Source organism: Typopeltis vanoorti, chromosome 2 (genome assembly GCF_054136105.1).
Source record: "Typopeltis vanoorti isolate ZY-2024b chromosome 2, IOZ_Tvanoo_1.0, whole genome shotgun sequence".
NCBI classification, from domain to species: domain Eukaryota; kingdom Metazoa; phylum Arthropoda; class Arachnida; order Uropygi; family Thelyphonidae; genus Typopeltis; species Typopeltis vanoorti.
This window is the reverse complement of record NC_143550.1, coordinates 168181347-168200070: the sequence shown is the minus strand read 5'-3', so window position 1 is coordinate 168200070 and position 18724 is coordinate 168181347. Positions and strand designations below refer to the sequence as shown.

The 18724-nt window shown below is 35.7% G+C and overlaps 1 long non-coding RNA gene across 4 annotated transcripts in view; it reads right to left on the bottom strand.

Annotated features, from left to right (window-relative positions):
• The window catches only part of LOC150109633 (uncharacterized), a 63219-nt gene extending 44708 nt beyond the window's left edge, over positions 1 to 18511 (bottom strand). Inside the window, exons 1-4 of one of the 4 annotated variants that reach the window (XR_016549952.1) lie at positions 18451 to 18511; positions 9158 to 9930; positions 1200 to 1345; positions 785 to 967 (exon numbers count right to left, since the gene is read on the bottom strand). This is a non-coding gene — a long non-coding RNA (uncharacterized LOC150109633). Of the gene's footprint in view, positions 1 to 194; positions 968 to 1199; positions 1346 to 9157; positions 9931 to 18450 lie in introns of those variants that run through there. The other 3 variants (XR_016549953.1, XR_016549956.1, XR_016549954.1) reach the window with 3 other exon arrangements.
• Positions 18512 to 18724: the final 213 nt, after the last annotated feature.

Here is an 18724-nt window from a genome sequence, read left to right as displayed (position 1 = left end):
TTACACAGTCTGAAAACCTTACTCTACAGACCAATCGTTGAATCGAGGCCTCCAATTAGCGGACCTCCTCACACCGGGCGATGAAGGTCGTTTCCACACGCAAACACATTCACAAACAAGAATGCTCACAGCCAGTTGGTTGACTGTTAGCATTAAAAGAAAAAGAGAAAATAAAAATCTTCTGACGCATGAGATCGACTGACTCCTCTTTATTTAAAGAACTCCTGCAAAGATTCATCATATTGCTAGACGGGATTCGGACCCATGCAATGTCAACCAAAGAACATCGTGTCAGGGCTACAGAGGAAATTTAAGTATTTGTCATATACTATAAATTTACAATGGAAAAAAATTAGTTCTGTACACTAAAAGCTGGAGATCGTATATATTATTAAACAACGGTATGTGATGAAGTTAGCTGAGATAAAATACCATACTAATTTCTCAAAGATTGTCGATCAAGTTTTAATTTGACCAGGATTAGATATCAGAATAAAATTTAACAAAACATGAGAAGTTTTTTTTATTGCTCATCTATTCACATACAAGTCTTGTAATCGCTGTTTAGCAGTTGACTTTCACTATATGAGGGAGGCGGAATATCCTGTTCATTTTCAAAGTCTACCCTTGAATTCATTTTGTCGTATGGTTCACTTGTACGCGTCGTTGTCAAAGGTGCGGTACAGTTATTTTGGAGATGGTTCTCTTCGTCAATGTTCAGTGAAATAAGATTATCAGTGAGCATATTTAAAACAGTTTCATCGCGAATGGAAGTGGAACTTGCCTGTGCCGAAGGGATTGAATGAAGATTCTTCTTTGGATCTTTTTTGTTGTTACAGCAGCAGCAGCAGCAGCAAGAGGGTTGATAGTAGAATGCAGATTCGGAAATGTCCACACAAGCCTTGCAACAAACGAAAACCAACTCGAAGATTTCCATCCTTATTCAGTCTTTGGATCTGTGCATTTCCTGAAAAAGTAACATATCAACCTCAGTATATTTTAAACACACATGGGATCATCCTTAAATAATGTAACACTTTTGGGAAGAAGTGGAAAAGATTTAAAAATGTACCACAGGGGAAGATAAGTGAAGATACGAATTCCATATGGTGAAATCAGGATAAGGTGACATCATTTAAAATGGGTTCTTTAGGTAGTAAATAGCAACAAATATTAAATTATTATTATTATCCACATACCCTCAATCTGTCCTCATAAGCCACATTCCATAATTTTGATACAATCATCATAACTCTTCTTTCCACAATTTCTTTAATGCCTTCCGAACTCACTCAGGACATCAAATATGCTCGTACTAGTCTCCGAATACGGTCGTATCAAGGCCCTGGAAAGAGGCAAAATAACTTCCTTATCCCTACACGTCAATATTCATTTCAGTATTGCAATTATATTCTAAGCTGTATTTGCGATATTCGTTCTGTGACCTTTGAACTTTAACCTTCTATCCGCCATAACTCTCCAAAATCTATAGCCTCGTCATTTACGCTAATCATAATACCACCAATATAGTTATGTCGTTGGAAATCTCATCACACTAAAGTGCATAACTTCACACTTGGTAACATTCAATTGATAGCCTTCAATTGAATAGCTCATCAATCCCCCCCCCCCCGTTCTACCTTATTCAATCATTCTCTAAGCACTGTATATCGGTAGCATCTTTGCATTTTCCGCAAACAATTGGACATTTGTGTCAAGTCCTTCCCAACATCATTAATGTATAGATTTTACAACAGTAGTCCAAGTTCTCTTCTCCATGGTACACCACAAGTCATCTTAAGTCCTGGAGATTTACGCTCACTGTATACCACTTTGTGATATGTATCTGTAGCCTATCCACTTATCTAATTGCGAAGTTTATATTCCAATCCTATGTAACAGGTTATGCAATAGCTCTTGAACCTTCTTCTCATTCAGCTCTGTCTCTTCATACAAGAGTGGTAATCCTACAGCATTGATCTAATGTGGAGTAAGCGGTAATCATCTAAACAACAGCATCAACTTAGGACCCAACCATTCTCATTTATTCTTTCTTTTACTTGCAGCATAATGATAAAACAAATTCTTTTGAGTTGTCGTGAGCCTGCACAGCCAATTTCTTTTCATACTCCGATTTAAGCTTCTGTATGTTACTTGAAACTTTTCTTGCCTGCGCTTTATATATTTCTTATGCCCTCTCATTCTTATGATATTCCTTTCACATCATCTTCCTCTTAAGGATCTCTTGCTTAATGAGATTCCACGTCCATTTGCCACCCTATTGAGTCTTTAAACTCTAGCGAAACGTTCAGATACTGTGTCATTTAATCACCTTTTAAAGCTTTTATACAAAGCTGGTATCCTTCCAATTCAGTAACTGATTCCATGGGGCAAACAGAACTTCCAGCTTTGTATCTCATTTCACAGATCAGTATGGCATAATCACTCTCACCAGCTGGAGGTAAAACAGTCACATTATTATCTGAGATCTGTTGACGCAGTGATCAAAACTAACCCTGATTGTCCTTCATTTGCTTTGTGCACATACCGCTTGAGAAAGTTGTCTCGCAACAACTCAATAAATTCTTGTGCATTCATGTCAATTTTTTCTGTTACTCAATCATTATTTGGATAATTTAAGCCATCCATAATGATTACTTGTTTAGTAATCGTTGTTAGTAATAGTTGTTAATCATCTGGGTAATTTGGCAATTCATTTCATCATCCTCACCAGCTGAACCTCCAAGTCTTTAGCAACACTTCACCGTATATTCATCCTGTTAGCTTCCACTTTACAGCAGTTAACCTCAAACGTAATACTATATGGGACATTATTAAATTTTGTTTTGCTTTCATGAGTTTCTACCCAAACTACGCTTAAATAGCCTGATATCATTAGTACTTCCTACGTCCCCTTTCATATTTCTTCTGTCTTTCCTAAAAATACACACGCTTACACTCGTTTCCAATTAATGTATCTGTCTCTGAACACATCTCTAACCATTCACCAGATTCATAACCATACTCAATAATAATATTAAGAAAGGCCTCCAGGGAGTCAGAGACTCATCAAGGGACGCTACATACTACATGCACCAGCTATCTTACTTATTCTTGAATTCATTCACAACGTCCAAAAGCAATCCATTCCAATCAGGCACCACCATATGAAAGAAAAATCTAATCCTCACCTCCCCCCCTTCATAGCGACATTCATTCTCAGCTTCCAAGGATGCCCTCTTGTCCTTTCTTCACCCTCCATAAATTGAAATTTTCCATCAACTAAAATCCTGTATGACACTTTCAAAATTTGTAAGTCTCAATCATATCATCCCTCTTTCTCCTGTTTGCTAGTGTCTGCAGTCTACAAATTCTCAATCGCTCTTCAAAATCAGTATTCCACAATCCTGATATTATTTTAACACTGTTCTTTACACTCTCTCCACTATTTCAAAATCACAATGGAAACCAGACTTGCTCACAGTAGTCCAAGTGGGGTCTTTATGAATGCCTTGTAATGAGACAAAATTATATTCTTATCTATAAATGTGAAAGTTCGTTTCAGCATTGCAATTATCTTTTGAGTTGTATTTGCAATCTTTGCCACATGCCCCCTAAACTTCAACTTTCTGTCTATTAATACTCCAAGATCCCTAGCCTCGTTACTTTCTTCTAGCCTAATCCCACCAATATAATACGACATTGGATATCTAATCATGCCTAAGTGAATGACTACATTTAATGGCATTAAACTGACATCCATTTTCCCATGCCCATAATTCCAGCCTATTGAAATCATTCTGCAAGTACTGCATATCAGCAGCATTCCTGATTACCCTACCTTTCTTTGTATTATCATCAAATAGCTGTATGTTGCTTGTCATATCCTTTCCACTATGGTTAATGTATGGATTGAATAACAGTGGACCAACACTGATCTTTGTGGTACACCACTGGCTACTTTAAATCTTGCAGACTAACATCCGCATATACCACTTTTTGATATCTGTCAGTCAGCTATTGTTCTTATCTATGTTAATATTCTATAATTCACATCCATATTTTCTAGTTTATGCAACAGACTTCCATGCTGTATTCTGTCAAAAGTCTTCGCAAAATCCAAAGGTGTTAGGTGTGTCCATTCCCCTTGTCCGGTTCAATGGTAACTTTAGTATAGAATGTGAACAAGTTGCAAAAGCATGACATTCTCTTAGTAAACCCATGTTGCTCAGTGCAAAGTAAAGATTCATTGCCAACCTATTTCTGAGAGCCAGTCCTAACCTTTTTCCAAAATATTCACCACGACCCCTGAGATACTAACTGGTCGATAGCTGGACACATCGGTCTTTGCACCATCCTTGTGTAATGGAATTACCGTACATTCTTTCCATTCCTGCAGAATCTTCCCTGTTCTGAGACTCATATTAAACAGCCTGGTTAAATGAATAGCCACTTCAGCTGACTGATGGGATATCAGTACACGTGCTGATATCCCATCAGTTCCAATTGCTAAATTCTGATTCCGGTTGTGCAACAGCTCAAATACCTCGTCATCATACACCTGAGTTTCTTCATCCAGTGAAGAGGTAACAGTCAGCTCAATGTCATGTACACCAGCTGATAGGTTTTAACAAAATGGGCACTCATTAGTTGAACAACTTCTGCATCTGATACCCTCACATCATCTGCATTTAGAAGAGTTGTTTTTTCATATTCATTCTTTCTTCTACTTGCAGAATATTGATAGAATCCTTGTAGTTGTTTTTAGCATTTAGAGCGAGTTTTTTTTTTTTTTTTTCATACTCAGACTTTGGTTTCCGTATACAACAGTTGCGCTGCTTATAATTTTCATAACGAACAGCATTCTTATGCACACGGCATTCCTTCCACATCGTCCTTATCTTACGAATCTCTTGCTTAATAAGATTGCACATCCATTTGACTTCTACCCTATTTATTCTTCAAACCCTCCGGATACATTCTGATATCGCATCATTTAAATATTGTTTAAATGCTTCCCATACACTGTCGATATCCTTTCCATCCAGCAACCGATCCCATTCCACTGAACTCAGTATACTCTTCAGTTGGTCATAATTTCCTGCTTTGTAGTTGAGCATGTAACCTTTTCTGAATGAAACAATCATAAACTTAGTCACTTCCCAAGTGAGTACCGCAAATTCACTGTGACCAGCCGGAGGCAGAATAGTTACGTCTTTAACTGAAAGACCTTCTGACCCTATAATCAAATCTAACACTCTTTGACCTCGAGTTCCTTCTGTTTGAGGAAGTTGTCCCGCAACAGCTCAATAAATGCATTTTCATTCTTCTCCTGAGAGATGCTACTATTTGGATAATTAAAGTCTCCCATTATGATTACTCTTTTCGCCCTCATCTTGTCTATTGGGTGATGCATTTCTTCATCACTAGCAACCGATCCACCAGGTCTGTAACAACACCCCACTATGTAATTCATCTTGTTAGATTCCATCTCACACTAGATGACTTCAAACTCACTGCCACATGAAATATTGGTAGTAGTACTACAATCATAGGTCTCAACTCTAACTGGATTCAATTCATCCAGTATCATCCGAAATATAAACGCAAACTGAGCTGAGTTGTGGTCAATGATTTCACTTTTCAAATCAAAGTTTATATTAATATCAAGTAAAAACCAATTCTAAGATAAAAGCAGATATATACAGTATATTAATATAGTTGATTAATATGAATATTTATACTACATTTATAATAATAATAATAATAATAATAATAATAATAATAATAATAATAATAATAATAATAATAATAATAATAATAATATACAATTATCATTTGTATGATATAGTTAATCAATTTCAATATTTATATTATATTTATATTAATAACTGCACCAGTACCCATTTATTACTTATATCATTCAACTATATTAATATTAATATATTAAGATTAGTATCATGGGAGATTGAGAGGATTAGTATCATACATTTCTATTTTTAAATCGTCATTTGGAGATGGATGAAGAGACGATACATAAAACCTCCATTCGATTAATATTAATTTGCACAAATTCCAGTAAACAACGAAAACATAGTTCACTGAAGCTCCATTACAGAGATGCGCGCGCAAGTAGATTGGCAGCGACATCTATCGGCAACATTTTGCTTAGCATCAGTATCAAATTTAATTGGAAATACGTAATTAGATATATAAAAATTGTCGTAGCATATTACAATGGCAATTACGTTTTGTAGATATGGAACGACAAGGTGCGAAGAGAAAAGCTGTTCAAAACGCTAGAATTACGTGATGTAAATGTAAATTATAATACAACGCCAAATGACCTGTATTAGTTTAGTCCATTTTCCCTTTGGGTATTAGGATCAATAGCTAATCAAAGCCAGGTAACTCGGCTTCTTTGAAACCTAATTAATTAGCTGCAATCCTATCCACATAGTTTGTCATCATAGAAGGATTCGGTTACTAACTGCGCATGTCCTTGTGGCTGGTTTACCTGTTTTGTGGAGTGAAAAAGTCTTCCTGTGACGAAAACCTCTCCACTTGCATATGATACCCGCTAACTGACCTTTAACTGAAAAGTCCTAATAACCGGTTCTTTGTGTACTATAGGGGATTCAATCACAGATCTTTCCATCCAAAGGACATTGCTGAAACCGTCTGAAATACGGAATGTTAAGGAGCAGTTAAAAATGAATGATGTGCAGGAGAGATTGTTGTACAATCAGATGTAAAAGAAGGTGCATGATATTTATGCTGTTAATTATTATCTGTATGGATGACATTATGAAGGAAAGCACCATTAAGCCTGCAATCAAAATTGCGGATATTAAACTCAGCTTTTTAATTTATGTAAATAGTGTTATACTCAGGGGCGGCTCGTGCATAGGTACTGCAGCACTCCCAATTTTTCCCGATATATAAATATATTTATTAATTTATTTATATTTGCGTGTAATCTTTTATTTTATCATCAACAATCCTATACAATTCTCTTTTTTTGTATAAAAAATAACAAAAATCCATCTTGTAGCACTTAGGAGGACGAAGGACGCTAGCAGCGCTGTGTTTACCGCAGTGTCATATTGCTACGCGCGCAAGCATATGCACGTCAGAGTGAGATGCGAGCTATTAGCGTAATGCGGCACTGTCAATGGCGCAGTTCCGCTCTTGATTATATGCAGTTTGCGCCAGTAGTAGAGTGTTGGTAGTGCTTATCGTGTTTACTCTGTCTCTTTAAATATTTGGACATTACAAGTAAAGACATAACATTTGTTATAGTTTTTATTTTAGAACATTATTGAGGTTATTGGCAATTATGACCTCAGAAATGCAACCTCAAGAAATAAGTTCTGTGACAGTAGTGACTGTAAGTGAACTACACATTCTTCAACAGTCATACGAACATCAAGGAAAAAGTTATTGACCTTCCGCTCGAAATAAAACAAGAAGAATGGTTTTCATTTTTAAGTAATTTTGAATTATACTAATCTGTATAATTTTATCGATAATAAACAATATTTTTACATGTTTAATTTTTACATAATTTTGATATTTTATCCAACGACGTATGCACTGTACTTACAGTGTGTATGCATATTTCGAAAGTTGCAGCACCCCCCACGATTTCAAGCCACGAGCCGTCACTGGTCAAAGCACTAAACTAGCAATGAAAATAGGAAATTCAGACTAGTTTGACACTTAAGGTGGGTTAGAAGCAGAATAGCTGGCCGAAGACTAGGAACGACAGATAAAGAGTTCTGTGAAAAACAACGAAGAGTGAAGAGATGGCATTGACAGTAGAAATCACCTGAAAATGGTGACATTAGAAACGAAAATTCGTCGTTGTTCTATTTAAATTACCACACACACGCTGTCATGTCAGGAACATATAAAACATTACAAATCAGTAAGAAGAAGGAAATAAACCTACATTCAAACTTTCATGAATTTTTCTTATATGTGATCCATGGACAAAACGGTTTATTGAAAAACTGAAAACTATTTTGTTGACATATTAAAATTAAAATTATGTGTAAGAATTTGAATATTACTTTAATTTTATAAAATAATAAATAATTATCATTAGAATAATTAGTGAGGTATTATTGAAAAATAATTTTATTTTATATTATAAAATAATATTGAAATGACATTCTTTTTTTTCCTCAAAGTTATAATAATAGATACATTTAAATAAACAAAAATAATTGGGCTAATAAAACTGCACAAGTCGATGAAAAAAAGAAATGGACGTCCGTTACTTAATAATATTAAACACAACAGAATGAAACGCAGTCACTGCAATGAGCAGTAAGTAGAATTATTGCGCCATCTATATGCAGTTTCGTTATGGAATAATAATAAAAAAAAAATTGTAAATTATCAGCCTTGACAGAGAATGCATAAAAATCAAACTTCCTTTTGAGTTTTAAATGACTGAAAGATAAAATTTTTTTATAGCAGCAAATAATACGACACTCACTTATGATCGTAGCTCTGAAGCGAATAATCGAGACAACTGCCTAACATAACGTGGAACATCTGTTTTATGTACTGTCGTTAAAGTCTTGCACAAATAGGTTTTCAGTATAGCTGTCACGTGTAATGATGTCATCAGTGTGGCGCAGTTAATGAGGCCAGGATTATTGCGCATTTGAATGACACACACAGTGGTATAAATATTTATTTAGGAGCGGTTCTTTAAAAGCGTAAATTGAGCAGACATTTTAAATGCGTGTAATTATATTCACATTAATTTGAAAGAAAAAAAAAGCTATTTACAGATTTGGAAAATATTTTTCTACTTTTAAAACCAAAAAAGTAATACAAGAAAGCAAAGAAGCACAAGATGAGAGCATTGCCACGTGATCTACATTCGTTGTTATTGCAAAATCTCAGCTTTTCTGCATGATTGCTCTTCACTGACATATTTTTCCTGCTTTAAGCTGGTTCATTCGTTTGAAGAAACTGCTTCCTCCAGTATGATAATCTGTACAGACTTTTCCAGCTTCGTCTGGTTTCCATGGCAACCACAACATGGTTCTCCAAACAAATCGCTTTATTAATTGCTGCCAAATAAAAATAAAGCATATAAAGATTATTCACAAGCCGTATATATTTTAAATATACTTACTTGACTTGCTATAACCTTGAACTGGATTTTCATCGGGAATCTCAGAGACAGATCTATTTTTTTCCCTTTAATACAAATAAATTCCAAGTACGAAAGGAGAGGAAGCTAAGGCGATGACTGCAGTTGAAATACAATGGCGAAATAGCACGCGCAGCGGATTTCAGGCTAGCGGTAGTCATGTAGAGAACCGGTTTTATCAGCACTTTTCGCTGTGCTCATCGACAGGCGCCATATACTCTCGAACGCAGATTTCGTTACACTAATATTTAGCGACGTAGTCGCGTTAAATACTAAGCAATTGCCATTTGAAAGAGGATATTTAAAATATAGTCAAGTGTCCTGGAAATGAAGGAACGAACAACATTTGGTTGAAGCATTATTGGAAATTAAGTAAATTTTCATATTTGTCTGATTATGAGCTTGATTTTTACGTGGTTCCTGCGTTTCTGATTCGAGGTGTTAAACTTCGAATCAGAAATGGTAGGTAAGGAGAGACTACTGCTCACCTGATTTTTCTTACTCCCAGTTTCATGAATAGTGGTGAGTGAAGTGGAATTTGGACAGGATTTGGATCTCTCGGTTTCATTATGTGCAGGCGTTGTTGACTTTCTATTTCTAATAATTCTCCTCCACCAAATGAAAAAATAACAAAGTGTGATCGCCACGCCACCTATTAGCACACCACACAAAACAATCGAGAATTGCTCAATGAAACGCTGGTTGCAGGCTGCCTTGATACCGCGAGACAGCAAATCTTTATCCATGATCAGCGCCTGTAAAACAACATGAAACGCTTAAATTATTCATAAAATACAATAGCAGAAATTACAGAATTATTAACTAAAGTTAAAAACAAGTGAACACGACAAAGTACTCTTATTATTATTAGCCCATTTCTTAAATATATCTGTTAGACTATAAAAATGGACCGATGGTGATTTGTTGTCTGTGTTTAAGTCCACTAGATAGAGTAGTACCACTTAGCGGACTTAAATGACTTCTTTACAATAATTATGATTATCATAATTGTGTAGCCATGTAGAGATGGAGCTTTTTTTTCTTTTCTTCCATGGTGCTAGGATGCCCGAAAAAGAATTGAAAAATTTGTTTTTAACTCGCATCTCAAAAAATCGACCGCCGAACTCACAGACACTGAGAAATTAATTGAATATATGAGATGAATTTCATTGTTCATGTTTCACTACAACACCCTATAGGGCATTTTTCCTGCCACATGAACAATGTGCCAGAATGAATAGGTTTACAAAACCGTCCGTTCTTAGGGTTTAAAGCCACCAGATGGGTTGTTCTAATTGGGCAGCTTGTAGTGCATAGGGTACGTGGCTGGGAGAAGGACGATCTGTAGAAAAGAACGCGTGGTCAAGTTAAAGATCAGAGTTGCGAAGATGAGTGCTAACATCAACTGTACATTTGGAGGGCAAGTTAGTTATGATAATGTCCAAGCTGTTGGATGAATGATGACGTATCTTGGTATTCTTCCAGACAGGCGAACGAATTGTGTTAAATCGTTACTAACATCATTTTTCTTCTCTTGCAGCTTCGTCTGTGATGAGGTTAAAGAACGTTAGCCAGTGTGAATTATGGAAATTGTAATCTCCAAGAAGATTAAGCCACTATTTGGGCAATTCTGATCAAAGACGAAAGGTTGCAAGACCTATAGCATATCAATGCCGTGTGGATGGAGTAAAGGTTTAAATGGTGAGTGTAGTCATCAGAATTAGGAAAACGGTAACGGCAGCCAGTGAAGGCAACCAAGTGAAATAAAGCAATATTAAGCTGAGGGTGAGCTGCAGTTGTGGATATTAGCAGTTGAGGTTCAATTGTGAATAACAAATCGGTTTTGGACTCCTATAAATAATCGTGCACGTTATGGACTTCAGTATTGAAAGCCTGGACGTTGGTAAAAAGTCGATGTGAAAGATGCTTTTTTACATGGAATTTCGTTGGTCCGTTGGATTTTTGGATTTATATTTGCGATTTTTATTGCATTTTTCATTTTGATATTTTTTTAATATTTTATTAGTTTTGGTGAAGATTTTAATTTAACTTGATAGTAGAATATTGGGTACATCTGTAGAACAGATCATGCGGCAGGGGTAGAGGATTTGTGAACAACAATTCTCACATGGAACCTCACACTCCAATCCAAGCGTGGCCACGACAGTATCCCCTGCAAACTGTTATGCTCAGCAACAGCCACTGCACGCCATCATTAGCATGAGGTGGTGGTGTTTCATTTGGAGATGAAAGTCATCTCTCACCTAGACGACATTGCTATTTACTCCACCTGGGAGAAGAATGCTTAGAAGGTAGCGGAACTCTGTTAAATCGAAGGCGAGATTTCTTTCTCCTTTCGTGTGAACAGGCTGTACCAACTGAAGGTGGGGTTGTCTTGGCTGGGAGGGGTAATCTATTCCACTCGTCACCAGCCCATGAATACCTCATTGGCGAAACATGTAAATGCTATTTTATTGCTATTGTTTTAAGAAATAAAAAATAAGAGAAATGGAATAAAAAGTGATTGCAATCATTATGTCTCGAAAGTATTTTATTCATTTCGTATAGCAATTCAACAGCCTTGAGTCCCTTTGACGGGGAGGTACGGTACCACCTCAATCCCCCCTATTTTTATTCCGGTTCGGGACCGCCATCGCTGACAATTCCGGCCTATGACTGGAGGGACTGTCTTAAGTATTCCTGAATGTATCCGTGTGTGTTCACGAGGCCGGTTTGCCAGCTTGCGGGATGAAAAACCGCAGATAAACTGGGGGGGGGGGGGGAGAACCCTGCTGTCCACGCCCAAGACCGGCTAACTTGGCTATGGCTGAGGAAGATCCTTACGCTCCTCTCGTCGCTGACGGGAATCGAACTTAGGACACTCCTTCCCTAGGCATATGGTTGCGAAGCGCAAAGCAACTGTCCCGGAAAAAAAAAAAAAAAAAAAAATCAGAGAGAATACTTCTAAGATTAAATTATATTATCTATATCAGTAAAAGTCCGTATCTCAGTCGATACGATACGAAGCCCTTTGGTAGGACAAACCTGAGCTCGATTCCCGTCAGTTCACGCTTGCTCTTGTTATCATTCAAGGAGTGAGAGGTGTGATTGAAGTCTGAGTAGATGAATAATGAATTACTGACCCTTTAAAATTATATATTTAGAAATGTATGTACATTTAATCATACAAACACAACATTTATTTTACAAATGATATTCTATCTTTTTCAATTTAGCTACTTGAATACAAATTCTACCCTACGGTTCTACTTTATGAACTGGTCAATAACATCGTCATAAAAAGTTGGTTGTAACTTAATTTTCCCAAGCAATACGCACACTTGTAATGGCTGGCTGAAGCTCACTGGCTAGAGCTACTTTGACTGCGTATGGCCTGTGTTTAAGACGACGTGAAGGGAGCGGAAATGGCTATGCGCTCGCATGAAATCACAGTGCTGCAGCGAGGACCTGGAAGCTCCTACAACCGAGCAAGCCAAGATAGCTTTGATTAGACGAGCAAGCATCGGCCTTCCATTTAGGCTTTTATCTACAAAAATAAAAGCCTAAATGGAATGCTTATAAATGCATGCATTTATTAACAAATAAATAGTACTTCTTTCTCAATTAATGAGCTTGCGCAGCAAGCATGGAGAATTCGCCACTGGACGTGAGGAACCATTATCTGGTCTCTTTTGATTGAAGGTGAGTTAGCCGGTCTCATAAGGAGGTGGTGGATTTTATCCCAGTAATTGGATTTTTTCTCTCTCAGAACAGGCAAACCGATCCCTGAACACGGCTACAGTCATAAATACCAACGGTACAGCAAGGAAGGCAACGAACCATATGATGAAGAGAAAATATAGCAACGACATTTGTATCACACACACGCACACACACACACACACACACACACACACACTGATGATTCTGCAGAAGCCAATCAATTGGACTGTTGGCGGATATTCACCCAATAACGTAATGAGAATCCTACTCTTTGAGAATGTGGAAACGCAATCCAGATATATTATCGCAAACAAACATGAAATCGTAGTTTCATTCGATGTGCCAGCAGGGGATTCCTGTCACGAACGTCTGGCTCCACATTCAAAAAGTATTCAATGTAATTGAGGTCGTGTGAATCAGGATTCCATTTATTAAGGTAAATTCACTGTTCTATTCCTATAACCATTCATGGAACACTTGTAAGATAGCTTATTATCGGGTGGTTGTTTCCTGCACACGATAAATGATTATGAGGGGATTCTCTTAGACAACAATGGTCACGTAAGAGACCCCATTTAACTCTCTTTCTATTGGTATTGATAATACCAGAAAATCATGCCTCAGGCAAATACCTCACAGCAATACCCTGCTTTGTTGTGATTAGGAATTATCAGTTTTATCCCTTTATACGACTTTTTTCCTTCCTCAGCTGTCCAATTCTGACGTTTGTCTGTTCAGCTCAGCCGTAACTGCTTCTTTTTGTGCAGGAGTGGTACCCTCAATTGTACACTCGTTAGCAATTCTGAGCATTCATTTGGCCAACTGCAACACTGTGCTGTGTTATTTACTAGGCCTTCACCTATATTTAGTATTCATTAGCTAATTTTAGCTGATTTCCGTTTCTGGCACCATTTTCGGTATACTGCATGAGTTCTAGTAAAAGATTGCTCCCAGATACCGTTATCAAGAGGTCTGGCGCAAGCTATTGCTTTCGTTAGAAATCCGTCCGGTTACGACCTTCCCATTGTCATACACACACGAACAGTCACTATCTCCAGGATGTAATCAACAACTAAGCATTTTCGTAAACGTGTCTGACACGTGTTGTTAGTTGCTCATTTTAGTGGTGTCCACTTAAAATGGGGATAGGTCTTTTTAAAGAATTATTCTTATTATAAAAATGTCTCCATTAGAGAATAAAATGCAACGTTAAAAATAGCTGGAAAAATGTGCCAAAAAAAAAAAAAAATGAATGGATAAACATTTTCCAGGAATATTCTTCTCTCTCTCTCTCTCTCTCTCTCTCTCTAATTAAATAAATAAATAAATATAAAAATTTTAAAAAATAATTGGTTTTTGAAGCAATTTTTGTTCGGTCTGCGATTATAAATCGATCGTGTAAGCAACAAATGAAATTCTAAGCCCTCTAATAAGCTTCACTATGTAAAAAAATGTCGATTTTCTTAGCTAAATTAAGGGGATATTAAATCCCACATTGTTTCAAAACCGAATAAGAAACTCAAAGATCGGAATCAAAGAGTTTCATGCCGAATATAGTATAATAAACTATAAAAGTATCGGCGACTACTAGCGTGAGCTAAAGAACGTAGTCCAAGTACGCAATACAAACTAGAGCAACTCGAAGCAAAGGTGGAGAAAGTTCTGATCGCTATTCTTAGTATTTTCCATAATTTAAAAACACTTCCTAGGAGATATATGATGTTATACATTATGGTGGGAGGTCACTACCCCGAACGGTTTCGATCTTTATTGAGATCTCATCAGTGAGTAGCTAGACCAAAAATAATGCTAAGGGTATAGCGAAAAGAACTTATATACTCTGCTATATGGAGACACCATTTTTTAAATAATGATTTTCTTATCTTTATTATAACCTGATTAGGGCACTGTTTTATGGTGTTTTTGCAGCTCAAATGCTGATAAAAACACTTTTTATTTTATTTATTTTTTTTATTTCCGAAGCGATGGCAGAGTTTAATATGTGCTCCAGAATGCAAAAGTGATGCAATAAAGTGCCATGTCACTGCTGAAATCACTTCTCTGCTGAAAAAAAAATTCTTCTGAATTTGAGCACCGGTACTACTCGTCGTAGAACGTTTGCTTACGAATTAAGTATTGGTGAGTTGAGTGAGAATGCTTGACTTTTAAGCCCAAGCATAGGTACTCCGATGTTAGGAACGAAAGAATTATAGGCGCGCAAAGATTGATAACCTTTAAAACATTGTTCAGCATTTTTGTAGAGTAAAAACAACACACACATTTCAACAAAAAATAAATAAAATGAATTGATTTCTTACTCACTGCCTAATAAAGTGCAAACACGCAGGTAAGTTTTCAATCCAAACTTTTATAATCTTACATCCACCCACATTACTATTATATTCTAATTTAATCCTCTCGAGCCTCAGATCAGCATTAAAATGTTGTATTTGTTTGTTTGTTTGTTTGTCTTTTCTTTCTGTAACCTAATATCAGCTGTTAAACCGCTTGACTGATTGTGATGCAATTTGGTATAAAGAGCAAATAATGAAATTAATCATGAAAAAAATAAACCTCAGTATAATAAATACAGTGTTGATAATTATGTTTTTGCTAAGATTGCAAAGTTGTTTTTATAGACAGTTGCATTACATTTTGCATCCACATCTTCATATCTTGAAAATCATTTTATATGATAGAGCAGTGGTTCTCAAAGGGTGCGCCCTGTGGTATTCCAGAGAAATATGTGTCTAGATATAAAAATAAATATAGTTACTCTATTATACCTTTTCATTACGGATATACCGCTCTTTTTGTCAACACATCATTATTATGTTAATTAGCAGCGGTTTTTCTTGCAAAGAGAACAAAATATGGTTTATTCTTGTTGTGTATATTACTTATTTCAAAAGTGTTGGAAGTGGATGTTATGTACATATTATTTATTTTCAGATAAATACACCCAAATAAAATGGATAGCTTTCTCAAAAAGAAGCGTGATATTGAAGAATCAGATTCTGGAAGTGAGCAAAAGTTAAGTGCAAGCAAGAAAGCAAAATCGCGGCCTACTCGCAAATATAATGCAAGTTATTTAAGCTTTGGTTTCACTTGGACCGGAAGTGAAGATCATCCTTTGCCGCTATGTTTAGTATGTGGATGTAAAATGGCAGAATCATTGCTTCCTAGTAAATTGAGTAAACATTTTAAAACTATACACTCTAATTTACAAGATAAATCTGTAAGTTTTTTTCAAGAGATTGTTTGAACAGCAAACAAAAGCGGCGAATTCTTTTAAAAGTATAATGACCGTTTCTGATAAAGCTCAAATCGCTTCTTATCAAGTCTCAGAACTGATAGCAAAAAATATGAAAGATCATACTTTAGGTGAGTCACTTATTTTGCCTGCATGCAAAAAAAAATGGTCATGACAATGCTAGGAAATGAAGCAGCAATGAAAATAAGCAAGATTTCCCTGTCCACCGATACAGTTCACAGGCGTATTATAGAAATGTCTTCTGATATCGAGAAAAATGCATGCAGTAATAAACTTCAGTATTTAAATTTTGCATTGCAAGTTGATGAGTCAACAGACATTACCAACAAGGCGCAACTCTCAGCATTCGTCCGTTTTATTAATGAAGATCAAATAGTAAATCAGTTTCTTTTTTTCAAAGAATTAAGTGTGTCTACAAAAGGTGAGGACGTTATTAACATTTTGAATAGCTTTCTTGATAAATCGCAGTTAACATGGAAGTCGTGTGAAGGCATTTGTACAGATGGAGCCCCTTCCATGGTAGGCTATGTTAAGGGTCTTACATCTTTTGTAAAAAAAAAAAAAAAATGAGAATGTTATCGTAACTCACTGCTTTCTTCATAGGGAGGCCTTGATGGCAAAAACATTGGGAGAAAAATTAAGAGAAGTTTTAGATCAAGTTGTTCAGATGGTAAACTTTATTAAAACAAGACCTGTCAAATCGCGTTTATTCGAAAAACTTTGTATCGATATGGATTCACAACACAGACGGCTGCTTTTACACACTGAAGTGAGGTGGCTGTCAAGGGGGAAAATACTTACCCGTGTACACGAGCTACGACAAGAACTTCTTGCGATTTTTGAAGAGATGAAACAATTCTCGGATTGCCAGGTTACAGTATTTGGCCAATATATTTCAGCAGCTCAATATTTTGAATACTAGCATGCAAGAGAAAGAAGAAAATATTCTCACATCCACTGACAAAATGAAAGCGTTTCAAAGAAAACTACAGATTTGGAAAAGAAAAGCTGTTGAAGGTAATTTGGAAATGTTTCCATTGGTAAGTAACACTTGCATAAACGAAACACTTCCAATAATAGTTGAACATTTAACAAGTTTAGAAGAAAAATTGAGTTCTTATTTTCCATCACTTAACACTGAACAATACGATTGGATTAGAGACCCATTTATGGAAACTTCAAGTGATTTTGGTTTAACATTAACAGAAGACGAACTGGCAGCTATATCCACTGATCGTGGATTGATGATTAAACATAAGGAATTGTCTCTTGAACCTTTTGGATTTCTATAAAAGACGAATATGTGTCAATATCTAAAAAAGCTTTGAACATTTTACTACAATTTTCAACATCATATTTATGTGCATTAGGATTTTCTACCCTCACCACAACTGTGTAAAAAGAGAGGAACTCTTCAATGTATTGACGAGGAAATGAGAGTTTGCCTTTCAAATATATGCCCAAACATTGAAGCAATCGCTAGGACACATTAGGCTAATGTTTCTCATAAACACAAGAATGAATAAACTTAAGGTATGTTTCATTTTATTTTTTTTATCGCATTATTTTTTTTCTGTAATATTTGACTTAATTATTATAACATATTTCTCAGAAATTTGTATATATAGTGTGCCGACAATTATTTGTAGGATTTTAAACGCGCCCCGACTTCAAAAAATTTGAGAACCACTGTGATAGATTATATTTTAATTAAATCATTAATTAAAATTAAAACACAAATATATATTTGAAGGATATCTTGTTTTGACTCTGTATAAATTACATAATTAAAATTAATTAGGCCTCACAATCAAAAGTTAAATCCTACGTCAGAAACTTGGTTTACATCCAAAAGTTTTTTTTTTTTTCGGAAAGTAACGAAATAATAATTTTGTATACAAAAAATATAAAGGTGTACTAAAAATTTCCAATAAACTTCCAAAAAATAAAGTAATTAAAAAAGCTAAATGATTTAAAATATATATTATATTTAATATTAAATTTTGATTTTTTTTTCTTTATAAAATTTTATTGAAATAATTAAAATGCGTCTAGAGGTAATACAACAGGATAGTCCTTATATTTTATGAAAATATCACTCACGGGAAAGAAAGGTTTTGTGAGTGCGATTGTATTAACTCATTTTCTATAAATACAACTGTTAATACTAAACGAGGAAAGACAACGTATCGTAACATTTCGTTTATTTAGCGAAGTAAAAACGGGAAAGGTGTTACACAAATTTTTTTCTCTTAAATGTAATTACAAAATTGCTCACCTTTGTTGTGTTTTTACCAAAACGTCCGGTTCGTGTCCATTTCCCATGATACCATCAGTTGTAGATTTCAGTCAAGTAGCAAATCACATGACAGTAGAAAGTGCAGTGTCACTACTGACGTCACATGACTTACTCGTTCCTGAAAAGATATTTTTTTGACCTTCAAGATTTTAGGTAGAAGTTTGACAGGTGGGCGGAGAGACGATGACGTTGGCAGATTTAGCCTAATATTAGGAAGTTTAAAATATTTGTTATTAGCACTTGCAGTTTGAAG